Genomic DNA, 14757 nt, shown 5'->3' on the forward strand with positions numbered 1-14757 from the left:
CTGTGTCTGGAATAGACTGCCTTCTCAAAGTGCACAAGTATTTTGCAACATACTTTTTCGGGTTGAATTCACCGGCGTGACAGTTTTAAAAAAGGCAAGCGAGAAAATTCGCCATGTATCTGCTGACGTGGAGGCGTTGATTTGCAAAGTTTTGAGCATTAATATGGAGCTGGCGGCTTGGTTTTTGGACTGGAAGTTTTGTCGAATAAGAACTAAGCTAATGCTCAGGGTTCTGTTTGCAAAATGAGCATTTTAGTCGGGTTGACTCCCGGTATCAAAGAAGCAGCCAGACCGGTTAACCACGCGACTCTGTCAGATTTTTTTGTTTTTTTCTGTGTTCAGTTGTCATGAGAAATGTGGCTGTAGTGTGCGCGTGCACGACACGAAGGAAGGAGAGCCCCCGTGTCCTTTTGAGGAGAGAGACTAAAGCTCTTTTGTCTTAAGGAAAAAACACAAGCATGAAGGGCGCATAGGCGGCAGTTGCACGGAAGTCCAAGGTCAAGGTAAAAAACGCAGACAAACAAGGTCGTAATCAGAGTCTAGAGTCTAGACGGACAAGAATGAACTTCACACGATGCGAACTAGTTCCGTCCAGGCGTTAACTCGCGAACATTTGCTGCTGTGTGAGAAGGCAACGGTATATCAACACGAGTTGATCTGCAAACGTTCCCACTATAGCAAGTCACGAAGCTCTTGCCAACAACCATTTTCCCCCTGCTCTTACCAAAAAGGGCATTTTTGCTCTCACGTGGGAGTTTTTTCGTTGTAGACATTTTGGTTTTCACAATTACATTTTAAGATAATATTGGGTTTGCAAATCCTAATCATCAAGAAGATAGAATATTTGAGAGTTTTGAAAGACGCTTAGAAATCAAATGGAAGATTATTATTAATGTTTTAATGTAAATGCCACAATTTTAAGGATAAAACGTGCACCAAAATATTTATTTTAGTCCATCATCAGATGAGAGATAGATGGATGGATTGGTCGATAGGTAGGTAAGTAGATAGATAGATAGATAGATAGATAGATAGATAGATAGATAGATAGATAGATAGATAGATAGATAGATAGATAGATAGATAGATAGATAGATAGATAGATAGATAGATAGATAGATAGACGGATGGAGGGAGGCAGGGAGGGAGGGATTGATACATTGATACATCTATACATCCATAGATCCACTGATCCATTGATCCATTGATACATCGATACATCGATAGATAGAGCCATTCGAGAGATAGAGCCATTGATACATCGATAGATAGATCCATTGATACATCGATAGATACATTGATATATCGATAGATACATTGATACATCTATAGATACATCGATAGTAACATCGATAGATACATCGATACATCAATGATACTTCGATAGATACATCAATAGATACATCAATAGATACATCAATAGATACATCAATAGATACATCGATAGATACATGGATACACCAATAGATACAGCAATAGATACATAAATAGATGCACACATAGATACACACACATAGATACACACATAGATTTTGACTTTGCTGCTGTGAAATGTAAATTTCTCCACTGTGAGACTAATAAAGGCATATCCAATCCCATCTAATCCAATCCAATAGATGCACACATAGATACACACATTGGTACACACAATATAAACACATAAGATACACACACATAAGACACACATAGGATACACACATTGGACACACATAACACGCACACACACACACACACACACACACACACACACACACACACACACACACACACACACACACACACACACACACACACACACACACACACACACACACACACACACACACACACACATAGATACATATATAGATAAATATTTTCCCTCCTTGATAAATTCAAAATAGCCAAAGCAAATGACTGCCTGGCACCAAGCAATGGTAATGTTTGCGAGAATTTAGGCGAGAGCAGAAAGAGATAATATTCCAATACAACAATTAAAAACCATGATACGATGCTAATGCATTAGCATCGTAGCATGGTTTTTAATTGTAATTGTGAATACAAAACAAAACAAGAAAAACAGAACAACAACAATGACGATAAAAACAACAACAAACACACACTTGAAGATGGAAACAAGGACCCCCCCTCCTTTGCCCAATTCTGTTTTGTAATGTTTACAATTCAGTTCTCAACAATCTCAAAGGAATTTAGAGCCGAATACATTGGACGAATGGATATTGACGCACATGACTATGGACCAAGCAAATCGGGAGACGCTGCCGCTTCCTCGTGATTTGAAATGCAAATTGCCTTTTCTGATTCAGTCTGCAACAGGTTTGCCATCTGACATCAATGCAAGTTGCGATTTTCACGAATGTAGAGCAAATATGCGCTGACGAACGCTCATCGGACACGGTCAGTGTCGCAACACATGCCCGTTGTTTTATCGTGGAAATAGTTAGAAAGTGAAGCCCCATATCTTTAAGAAAGTGCATTAGATTGCCACGACGTATTGCCACATTGTGCATGTGCGTGTCTTTTCATTGTACCTTGCATTTCAGACACGTGAAGCAGCAACTCGGACTATCTCGTAAACAAGCTAAGAAGCAAACTTCGCTATGGCCTTGCAGAGGGACTGCGTCATGCATGGGGATGGTAGGGGGTGAGGGGAGGAGGGGGGTCGTCCATGCACCCCTCAAGGCCTGTCTACATGGGTCTTACCCTCGCAGGAAGTTTGACGGCATGACCATGATTTCTTTTGCACGGCTCTTTGCAACAACAACAACAACAACAACAACAACAACAACAACAACAAAAACTCGTCAATTCTGTCCTCTGCGCGTGGAGAGAATTCCACTTGTATGTGCACACGTCTCACAAACTGAGAGAAATCTCAGTTTTTGAGCTGCAAAAAATAGCTTAGAAGAATTCAAGTAGAGCAGAGGCGTCCACAAGTGTGGCGCCTTGTTTGCTTGCTATACTCTCGGTAGTCAACACGCAACCGATCGACGTCTTCGATGAATACGTAGCGCACATCAATGTATACACACATACAAACCCGCGTAGATGGGCGCTGAGCAATGAGGGAAAATGTTGTAGGGGCCTCTCTTTTTCTATATGAATGAATGAACACAAACTGACCATATTCATTTTACGGGAAATACAGACCACTGCACGTCAGTGCCCTTGCTGTGGTGTGTGTGACTGCGACTTTCATTTTACTTTTCTGATCACATTGGATGCCATTTTTGAGCGGCAAAAATAGCTTATAAGAATTCAAGTAGAGCAGAGGCATCCACAAGTGTGACTATCAAAAGTAAGTTTGTCACCAATTTTAAGTTTCTTGGTAATTTTCACTCACATCACAACGTAGACGAGCGTACAAGACCAAATATTCGAATAAGGGGTCACCCTCGTTTAATCACGATTGTATCAGCATCACGTTGGATTGACATAGTCGTCGGGTTCTTCAATCGCAGTTTCAATTCTAAAATGTATGTTTTTGGTTAGCTCATTTTATCAGAAAGAGTTTAATAGTCCCACCATGGGGAAAAAAGTCATGGCATCAGTATGGTAACATTATGCTATGAGCAGGCCGGCTTGTATTCACATGAAACGTTATCGTCTGGACATTTCAGTCGCATTACATTATGCAGGTGGACCGAATATGTGGTGGCAGAGGTCGCCTCTTTGTCACGGATCTGGTTTTAAAATCATAAGTGGGAGTTTGAAATGATTAGAAACTATTTTCTCTTTTGATTAAAAACAACTCACTAACAAAATAACACAGTCGAGTCTAATTTGAGCGCTTTGCACTTTTTTAATTGTCAAAAACGTTCATCAAACCGGTACCATGGGCCCGCACAAGAATGCACAGTATGCACTGAAGATCAAATGAAAAATATCAACCCAAAAAAAGTGGGGACTTATATGCAGGAGAATCAAATGCATAAAAAATTCGTGTGCGTGTATCGTTGTTGGTGTTCTTGTTCTTTTCTGTGTGCTTGTGTCTTCCCGTTGCACAAGAACTTCTCCTGACCACATATCAAGCCAACCCAGTTCTGAAAAACCCCACAATTTAATGGCGCACATCCAAGTCAGAGGAAGTTGGGATATTGCCCAAATATTTGGGAAAACGCTTTGGGCCTCCAACGGTGCACCGTTGTGGTTCGCGTGCGTGGCCACTAGTGTAACACATGCCGATGACAGACAAAATTATATGACCTAAAAAATGGTTTCTTTCCATTTATTTGTGCGTCCAAAATCTACAGGATGTTTGTGTCACCAACCGGTTCAAGGACACGCGTCTTGTCACGCACGAGAGTTGCAACGTGGCGCAGGGGAGAACGAGCCCAGCGTAGAAGCACTCATTAGATTTCCGATTGATCTCGTTTCAATTTGATCCAAAACCTTTCGACAATGTGCTGCGACATTTTTTTTACACAACATGCCATGCAGTGTACAGCCCAGAGGCAACGGCTGAGTGACTTTCGCCGAGACGTAAAGTGTTCTTAGAAGTCTCGGACGTTTTTGCTTCAAATTGCAATCAATTAGTTGTCATCATAAAAAAATATGACAATGTAGAGTATGTATAATTCGACTGTAAATATGCAACACGTGGAAAATACGGAGAAAATATTCAATGGATTATATACAATGCAATACAATGGATTAATTTAGGATATATTACTTAAATGTTCCAATGATTGGATGGACACGCACACACACACAGGCTCGATCTTATAAACATGCAAGCAGCCACTCCTGCTACCATTTAAGAAAAAAAACAACATATTCGCAAATAAGCATCACATAAGCTTTGACAATCAGTGTTGACAAAAATATGCTTGCTGTGTTTTATTTAAATTTATCAAACAGACACTCTCAAGTAGCTCTGGGTTGAGCGGGGATGTTTGGATAAATATGATTGAAATAATACCGGGGGGGAGGGGTGTAAATAATAAAAAGCACTATTCCACTGAAGCTCACCAGGCCTATATGTTGTTTTCCACTCCAGGACCACAACATTAGGAACACTTACACCCACACACACACACACACACACACACACACACACACACACACACACACACACACACACACACACACACACACACACACACACACACACACACACACACACACACACGCGCGCGCGCGCACTCACACACACACACACACGTCTGTAAACGTGGCAGCAGTGGCAGAACGAATAAGTAGTGTCCATGTAACGTGTCTGATCCACGTGAAAGGCACATCGTGGAACACATTTTCAATATTTCGCCCATCCATGTGCAAGGTAAAGTCGCTCTAGATAAAACTAGATTGAATATTATTAGAATGTTCACTTCTATATGCAGGTCGTGTTGTTACATGAGTGGGGTGTGAAAACCAGGCAAAGAAAGAGCCAACCCCTTCCCCCAAATATATTCACAAGCACAATCACATTCATGAGCAAATATGTGCTGATCACCCTTCCAAACGGCGATTGGAGTGTCGCAGCGCCTTCGATTGAAGACGGCAAGATGGTGGTCAACATTCAGTCCTATTTGAGCCTCAGGGTCTGGTGCACTCCATGGAATGCCTTCGAGAGAGGGGGGACGAAGATGGCGGCAGTCGTCGTCGCCACCGCATGGGGTGATGTGCAGCCTGGGAGCAGAGCAAATAAATCCTGACGCGTCTCGTCCGAAGTCCAAGTTCAAGTTAAGAGAGGCGGCGATGGCTCCTTGCAGACAAAAGACACACACGCTCATCGTCAATCATCTCCCAAACTGCCCACCACGACCTGCACTGCCATGCGCGTCGTCTGCACGACACATCAGTACACGTCAGAAATACAGTCTGTACGACAGTGAGGCCCAAACTTCACATTTGACGTATTTTACAGACGTCCCCACGTTTAGATTTGGACTCATCTGATGTGAGACAATTGGTGTGTGCGAATGATTTTGAAAATCAGGCAAACTTTTGCAAATAAGACAAAGCACGTGTCTCATATGTACTGTATGCTTTCTATATTTGGGGTTGTAAGCGAAGGTCACAATGAAAGTTGCATTGTCGAAGCAGAATAAAAAACTAGAACGATAACTCAGTCACTCAGTCGCCACCTCCCTCCCCACGGCAACTCAAGAGCTGGATGGCACATCACATGCACGAATAACAGCACGAAAAATTTGACGCCCTCTGACCCCGCCTTGGCGAATGGATTGCACATCAACACGCTCATAAGGAAAAAGTCGCTGGGACGTCATCCGCCTATACATGTTTATTCTTCCGTGTGTGTGTGTGTGTGTGTGTCGTGCATGTGTTACAAAACTCAAGAATAAACGATGGTCAGTACATCAAACGTCTGATGTCATTTCTTTTGGGGGGGGGGGGAATCATGTTCGCATTTGATATTTGGGGTGTGTATTTCGCCATTGCGACTTCCCGAGCTGTGTCGAACATCAGTTCGACTTCTGACATTTATGATCGACGCAAGCATCAAACAAATATGCGTGCTGTATTCATCCTGATTAATATTGAAGGCAATCTTCCCATAGGAAATTTGTGAATATGCGGGATTTAAGGCCAACACTTACGTGAATTTGGGAGGGAAATATATACCGACAGGAAACACGCACGCATGCGTACAGATTCTAACCAAATCCGCCCTTCACTAGGAAAAGGAAAAAAAAAACATAAAAGGAGAAGTCAGGCATTTTTCCAAGGAAAGCAAAGGCCTGTCTCAGCGAACCGAACCATGCATATACCGGAAGCTTTGGGCCAGCTGGTTTAGCCAAATCTGCTCTTCTTTTTTTCAAGATATCCAGCAGCAAAGGTAAAGGGTACCCCTGCACACGTGTGCTTATCGGCCGCAAATATGATCATTAAGCAGAAGGGCGCATTTACGATGCAATATTTGCACAGCAAGGGAGCGTCATTCAGTTGCAAGGTTGACTGTTGAAATTCGGGGCCTGACTGGGGACAGATGCTCATTTATTGACACGGGAGGACAATGTAGAAACGAGTCGTGAAATGTCATCTCACTGCAGCAGTGCGTTGGGTGTGATACTTGCAAGCAACAGTGCGTCACTTGTACATTAGGGCGAAGTAAAAAAAAAACAACAACAACCGGAAATAACCAAACCAAAAAGCTCTTTTCTTACCGCAACCGTCTTGATGTTGTTTGTCGCCTGCATCCATTTGGAATAATTGACATTTATTACAATATAAGAGGAGAAAAGCAGGAGATGGGAAATGTCACCCAATGGGCGAATCCGCATGAATTATTTTAAGGGCAAGACTTGAAATGGCTTTTCATATACCAATATGCATCGGGAAAATGCCAAATATAATATATTTTGTCTGTATCTATCGATATATAGATATATCGATGGATACAGACAAAATATATATATATATATATATATATATATATATATATATATATATATATATATATATATATATATATATATATATATATATATATATATACATAAATATCAAATTGCTTTTATACTTTTATATAGTTTTATACTTTGCACTATATACAGTTCTTTTGATGAACCTTTTTATGCAATTGTATATCTCAGACTCCTGACATTTTCTTTTGTGCATAAAATACTTTGTTCTATCTTTGACCCCCCTCACCCACATCCCTTTCAATTTTGCTGCTGTAGATTGGAAATTTTTCCCATTTTGGGACTATCAAAGGTTTTCTGATTCTGATATACAAAGCAAGAGAGAGCTATTTTAAATGTAATTATTTTTAAGATGGCAAAGCTATTTGCTGAAAAGCTCTCATTTGCACAAAACGTCACATTCGGGTAAAATGCATGTTTACGTCTTCTCTCGTACATCGAGACCGCACGACGAGGACGCATGAAAGCCACGTCGCCTCTCGTCTGAGTGCAAGCAATTGCTCTCCTACTTTTCACGTGCACCGAACATGTCCTTCAACGGGAGCACGTGAACCGGCAGACAGGCGGGCGGGCAGACGGACAGAAGGACAGACGGACAGAAGGCGACGCCCTGATCAAGGCAGACAAAACTATTAGTGCAGCCTCATTAGTACGACTGCAGCGCGCACATCCACAATATGGCCAAGATGAAGTTCAAGTTCAAAGTCACTTTGCATGGACACGCACAGTTGGGTGGCGGGGGTCGCCTCCCGCTTCCCACCAAACAATTAAGGTGGCCACTCCAAAAGTGCAATCATGACAACAACGACAATCAAAGTCCGACGGACGGCAAACATCGCAACCGACTTTCATTGTGGATAGTGCATGTGACAAGAGTCAAAGTTGGATTTATAGTGATTCCATTTGGTCCAAAAGTTGGCTTGGTAAACGACAAACATTTGATCGTATCCAAAATCAAGGGCGAAATACCGCATGCTTCCAAAACCACCGATAAAACAAATGCAGCTAAAAGGAAAACGCCGCTTTAAACGCTGACTTTTAAAAGCTTCAATTGTTTCAACGCGCAAATGTCAACAGATGAATATTTCACAACTTGGCCACAATAAATATTGGAACAAATAGAAAAGTCATTTCAGAGCTGAATGGTCATTCTAATTCAAAGTTTGCTATGCTCTGTTAAGAAGTGACATCTGTGCGGCGTTTGTGCTCCACTAGAGCGGTGATGTAAATGGAAGCTTTTGTCTTCCGTTCACAGCATAAAAACAAAACAACTTTTCGGAACGTTGGAGTCCCGACATATACACGCAAAATGATATTCATCAAAATGACAACGATAACAACAATAACGATCATAATCATCAACGACAAAAAAGAAGACGATGTTGTTCCAAAGTTGACATTCGTTCCTTTATTTAATGGTGTTCATATTTAAAAAGTCGCACCCGCATATAAAATGCGCAAGGGGGGGTGGGGGGGTGGACATCTGATGTGTAATTTTGCTTTCAGATTCGACGTTTTTCGCTTCACTGCATTGTTTTCATTTAAAAAAAACTTATAACGAGAAATAAGCGAAATACAGGGGGTAAAATTTAAAACCATATAACGAAAGAGATATTCACCGATATTGATCTCTACTAGCAAAATGTGATTTTAAGAGATAACAAATGACACGCTCGTAAGCTATTTGATGCTTTCTGAACATTGCCCATCTACCCGCACTGCCCAACAAATAAATTGGGCTTCATGACAGCACCTGCAAGCAGAACTCGTCCTCCATGATAAGAAATGCCGACTTTACGATTGCGCTCAAGACTCTAACATGGATAGAAAGGGGCTAATTTTGAAGCAAAATCAACATATTTGTGGTCCAAATGCCTGGGCAGAGATGCATCGCGGACGGTGAGTGGCAACATGCATGGGCAAACTCCTCGCTGGTACTTTGGTGAGACATTTCCACGCGCAATATATTTCAAAGGGAAAACCTGCTACGTGTAATTAAGAGCGCTCCAATTTGAAAGTGAAGCTAAATTGATCGTCATCCAACGTCTGCTGCTATAATTTCAGCAGTCTAACAAGTGTCAGCAGGACACAGATATCGCTCGAGTCGTCCAATAGTGCAAGGCCACGGTGTGCTGGACAATCTGACATCTTTCATATGAACACGCACATATGAGCTGGTTGCGAAACAAGTCACATGCTTTCATTTGAGTCTTCTTTTATATGATAACACGTGTCGCGCACTCATTGGATGTTATCGGTGGTGATCTAAAATGATTGTCAATTAAATATGTTTTCCTTCAATTAGTCATTCAAGCTGGAAAGTCCCCCACCATGCACCAAAAAAGGCACACTTCGTTCTCAAACAAATTGTTTTATGGCATTGGTCTGGCTGTCATGTAATACAAAAAGAACATTGCAGTCCTGCTTCTGTATTATTACACTTCATTATTAAAAAAAAAACACAACTGGAAGGATTCAGAAGTACGCGTTGTTGTTTAGATCAAATAGGTGTAATAATGGGGTTGAAAACGGAATCAAAAGCGGTTCCCCGAATTGACATACTTTTGGGGAACGATAGCGTGTCTCGCAGCGCACTTGAATTGGACACCTGCTTGATTCTGAGATGTGTCCTCTGTTCTGTTATTTAGCCAAACGAGAGGTACAACTCATTACAAACATTGATATCATTTCCTGGTTCATTTTTAAACGTATTTTTTCGTCCTATGGGACGATGCAAGTATAGAATGCGCAAATATTTCAGTGTTTTGAGAAGGTCATTTTAATAATAGAGGAAAAATACATTTCCACTTGCCCCTACACACACACACACACACACGCACGCACACACACACACACACACACACACACACACACACACACACACACACACACACACACACACACACACACACACACACACACACACACACACACACACACACACACACACACACACACGCACACACGCACACACACACACACACACGCACACACACACACACACACACACACTCTGTGACGACAAATGATCATGCTAATGATGATTTCTCCATGCACGATTCAGCAAGGAAGGAAAGAGATCAATATTAATCAATATGTAATACTATTTTTCTCGAAGTCTTTATAAGTTTGGACATTAAAAAAGTCACCTGTACAACATTTCCCAGAAATCCCAATGTTCCATCATGTCATTTTTGACCTGGTGGCCAAGGTCTGTATTTTGCCAAGCCATACCATGACTTCGGTGATGTTTGTTTATTGAACGTGTAAGTGGCTAAAATTAGCTTGGATGTAAAATGGTATGAACCAATTCATTTCAGTCTTTTGACATTTCTATTATGCATACATAGCATACTTTGTTTTTTATCTTTTCACCCCCCCACTCTCCACCCTTTTCTATTTTGCTGCTGTAGATTGCTAAATTTCCCATTATGGGACTTTTACAGCATTTCTGATTCTGAAAAAAATAAACATAATAAAAAAAAGAAAAAAAAACGTATTTAGCACAGATTACATGTTTAAAAAATAAAAAGCAGAAAAAAAGGTATCTAGTACTTTCCTATCTGTTGCTTCTGTATTTTAAGTCACTTAAAATGTAATACATTATTATTATTATTATTATTATTATTATTATTATTATTATTATTATTATTATTATTATTATTATTATTATTAACTTGTTTAATATGAAAAAGATCAATCACATTGAGTATACACAAAAATGAAAAGAAAGTGGAAAAATACAAAAATACAGACTTATTCATCAGAATCAGAAAGGCTTTGATAGTCCCACAATGTGGAAATTTGCCACCTACAACAGAAAAATTGAACGTGGGGTGGGGGTGAAAAGATAAAAACAAAGTATTCGATGCATAACAGAAATGTCATAAGACTGAAATGTATAACTGCGCAAAAATGTTTAATTAAAAGAACTATACATTGTGAGAGTATTAAAATATAGTATAAAAATATTTGATATGTATTTGATATGTAACTGTATTGAGTCGACCTCATGTATCCAGCTGCACTTACACTTAGCATGTACTATCTACATTATGACTTATAGAGACTCTACTTTATCACACACACTGTCGCTCATTTATCACTATATTCTCATAGTCATAATCAGTATTTGACGACATTACACTCAATCAAACATTCCGAAAATGATAACCTTTAGCCATTTTATCAATTTCAAGCTGATATATATATTTTTTTATATTTTACTTTTTTTGTATTTTTGAACACAGAACATGATTTCATGCCTCTTCAGATCAGTTCCAAAATGATTGCCCAAATAAACACTTGTTGCTGAAACACACCACTGCTTCATGTTTGTCCCTGTTCTTGTTTTAGATTTTTTGGAAGAGGCGATGACCCCTGAAATCAGAGCAACTCTTTCATTTCAAACAGTTTTCGATGATTATGGCAGAGGAACTTATTCTGTACTTTGTTCATTAATTAAGTTATCTTAAATTTAACCAGATCATATAATTTTACTGTTTAATTTACTAAGAAGTGGATTCTTGGGATTTACAGTATAACAAATTCATATTTTGCATAGTTTGAAAACAGAATGAGTATTTATGTTGTAGCACGTTTCCACATAGTAGGTCATGTATGGTAATAATATAAATTGTGTGTACTGGCTTCTTGTTGAGCAGGATCACTGCAATTTTTTGACATTTTCTTCATGACATTATCTATATTTGACTAACAACATAGTTTTGCATCAATTATTACTCCAAGAAATGTATTTTCATAGACACTTTCTGTCTTGATTGAATTTAACATCATTTAAACTTGGTCTAGTGCCAAAACAATTAGCTTTGTTTTTTTCCCGTCAGTTTCGTGATCATTTATTTATTTCAAACCAGTTTTTTAATGTATTCAATTCTTTTTCCAAAGTCATCAGAAGCTGTTTCAGATGTTCTCTGGAGAAGTAGATCCTTGTGTTATTGGCAAACAAGAAACATTTAGATAGTTTTGAAACAGAGCAGATATCATTTCTATAATATATTGAAAGTTTTGGGCCAAAAACAGACGCTTGAGGAAAGCCATCCTGACGTCTATTTGGTAAATAACTTTTTAACCATTTATATGCTCCACTAGACATGCCATATCTCTCAAATGTATTCAAAAATATACTATGCTCCATGGTATTGAATGTTTTATTTTCGCACTAGGAAAATGCAAAGGTCAATTGTTTGTTGTCTACACTAGTAGCGACTGCTTCCACAATAATAATAACAATAATAATAATAATAATACATTTCATATATAAGCGCCTTTCAAAACTCTCAAGGACACTTTCCATTATTGCCATTGAGGTAGAGTAGTCCATTTTATTTTGAAGTCAGATTGATTTTCATTTAAACGCACACAATTTTGTCATTAGTTGTGTAATTGAAGGTACACGTATATCTTAAAAATCGAATGAGTATTCACTGTCCAGAGCCAGAAAACTTTTCATTTGTATATCATAGCTAAGTGACATTGTTTCCAACGTCATGTTTACTTCTATCTTCAAATCACATCGATATGAAGTATGCATTGTTCAAATTCAAGGTTCGGCAGCTTCAGTCATCTTATAACGTTTATTTATTTTACGCATGCTTTGTGTGTGTGTGTGTGTGTGTGTGTGTGTGTGTGTGTGGGTGTGTGTTTGAGAGCATGTGCATGTATCCTCAGGTTGTAAAAATTTGCATTGCCAAATTTCATCTTGCGGTGCACACAAGATGATGTCAATAGAAGCAGATTAAATTTCATCCAATACGCGCAACATTTGGCCCAGAGCAAACCCATATTGATTATCATGAAGCCACAGGCATGCATTAATTAGGATCAAAGATGCAAAGCAGCCACCCTGTGGATCTTGAACAAATATAGGAGCAGTTTTGCTGCAAGCTATGACCATGCAAACGCTAATTCACTCATAAAAGGAAACTCAGGAGCCTGAAAACATCATAAACACGTAATTCAAAAGTCAAATCAACATTACAACCACACTAAAGAAAAAATCAGAATAGACAACCGGAAATTTGCAACGTGAATGAGCTGAAGGCAGCATGGTGGCTTTGATGATTTTTTACACTGCAGCAGTAGGAAGTAAAAGTGCTGACGGGCCTTTATAATGGCAGACAAGCAGGAGAAGGAAACAGTGCAAGTGAATGATGACTGATGTAAACAAACACAAATCCCCATTTATGGATTAAAAAAACAATCCTGTCAAATTTCCTTCACGTAGAACGATAAATTTTCTTGGATCGGAATATTTAAAAATAATATAACTCACCGCCTACTGGCCGAAGACAGCTAGAATAGGCGGTCAGTCCCCCCACGCAACCCGAGTAAGGATAAAGTGGTCCAGAAAATAAATGAGTGAATGAATAAGTATATTTTCTACGATCTTTGTGACTGCTTTATTTTCCTGTATAGGATAGTTTTGCGCTTTGATACAGCTTCAGCCGTTGTAAAAGCGCTATATAAATCAATATGTATTGTATTTTTTTATATATATATACATTTTATATATATTTATATATCTACCGGAAACAAATTCCTTGTGTGTTCTACATACTTGGTAATAAAGATGATTCTGATATATATATATAAATATATATATATATATATATATATATATATATACAGTGGGGCCTCGGTTTACAAACACCTTGCCTTACGAACTTTTCGGTTTACGAACGTTAAATTTATGAAAATTAAACCTTGGATTAAGCACTACTTTTCGCGATACACACCCCCCACCACGGCTGGCGGAGTAATCTTCAGTGGAAGCACACCAAAGCACACGACCAAACAGCGCCCCAGCCGGCCTACCTTTCCACACCCCCTTTCTATGAGTGCTCACGTCGATCGTCTTCAACGATATTTTTGCCGTTTTGGGACCGAAAAAGATCCCACCACAGGTTCGTGTTCAGCCGAAGAAGACAAAATTAAAGTCGAGGAGAAGAAGGAGATCATTGACAAACACGAATGAGATGTGCGTTTGTGGCGTCACAGGTGCGCACCGCGGCTTTCATGCGAATCTCAGCCTGACACATTTCCCACGCTGTGTGTCACTTCCCTGAGAGTAACTTTCTTCTCCCATTCTACAAATAAAGAGCCCGGTATGCTAAGTCCACCATTGCTACCATCCTTCGCCTAAAAGCTTTACACAAAGGTGTTATTTAGTCGATGCTTTCACGTGACTAATGACACCGAAATTGTCACGTGCGAGTTGACAGCTGGGTGGGGCCCCCGCTCCCGATCTCCGGAAGCTGATGTCAATTCCCTGATCACCGATACTGGGACGTTTCAACGAGTCGCTGTCACCTCACCAGTGACATCATTACGACGCCTTGCGCCTCGC

This window comes from Hippocampus bargibanti, linkage group LG01 (assembly GCF_051943395.1).
Source record: "Hippocampus bargibanti isolate YZ-2025 linkage group LG01, ASM5194339v1, whole genome shotgun sequence".
Lineage (NCBI taxonomy): Eukaryota > Metazoa > Chordata > Actinopteri > Syngnathiformes > Syngnathidae > Hippocampus > Hippocampus bargibanti.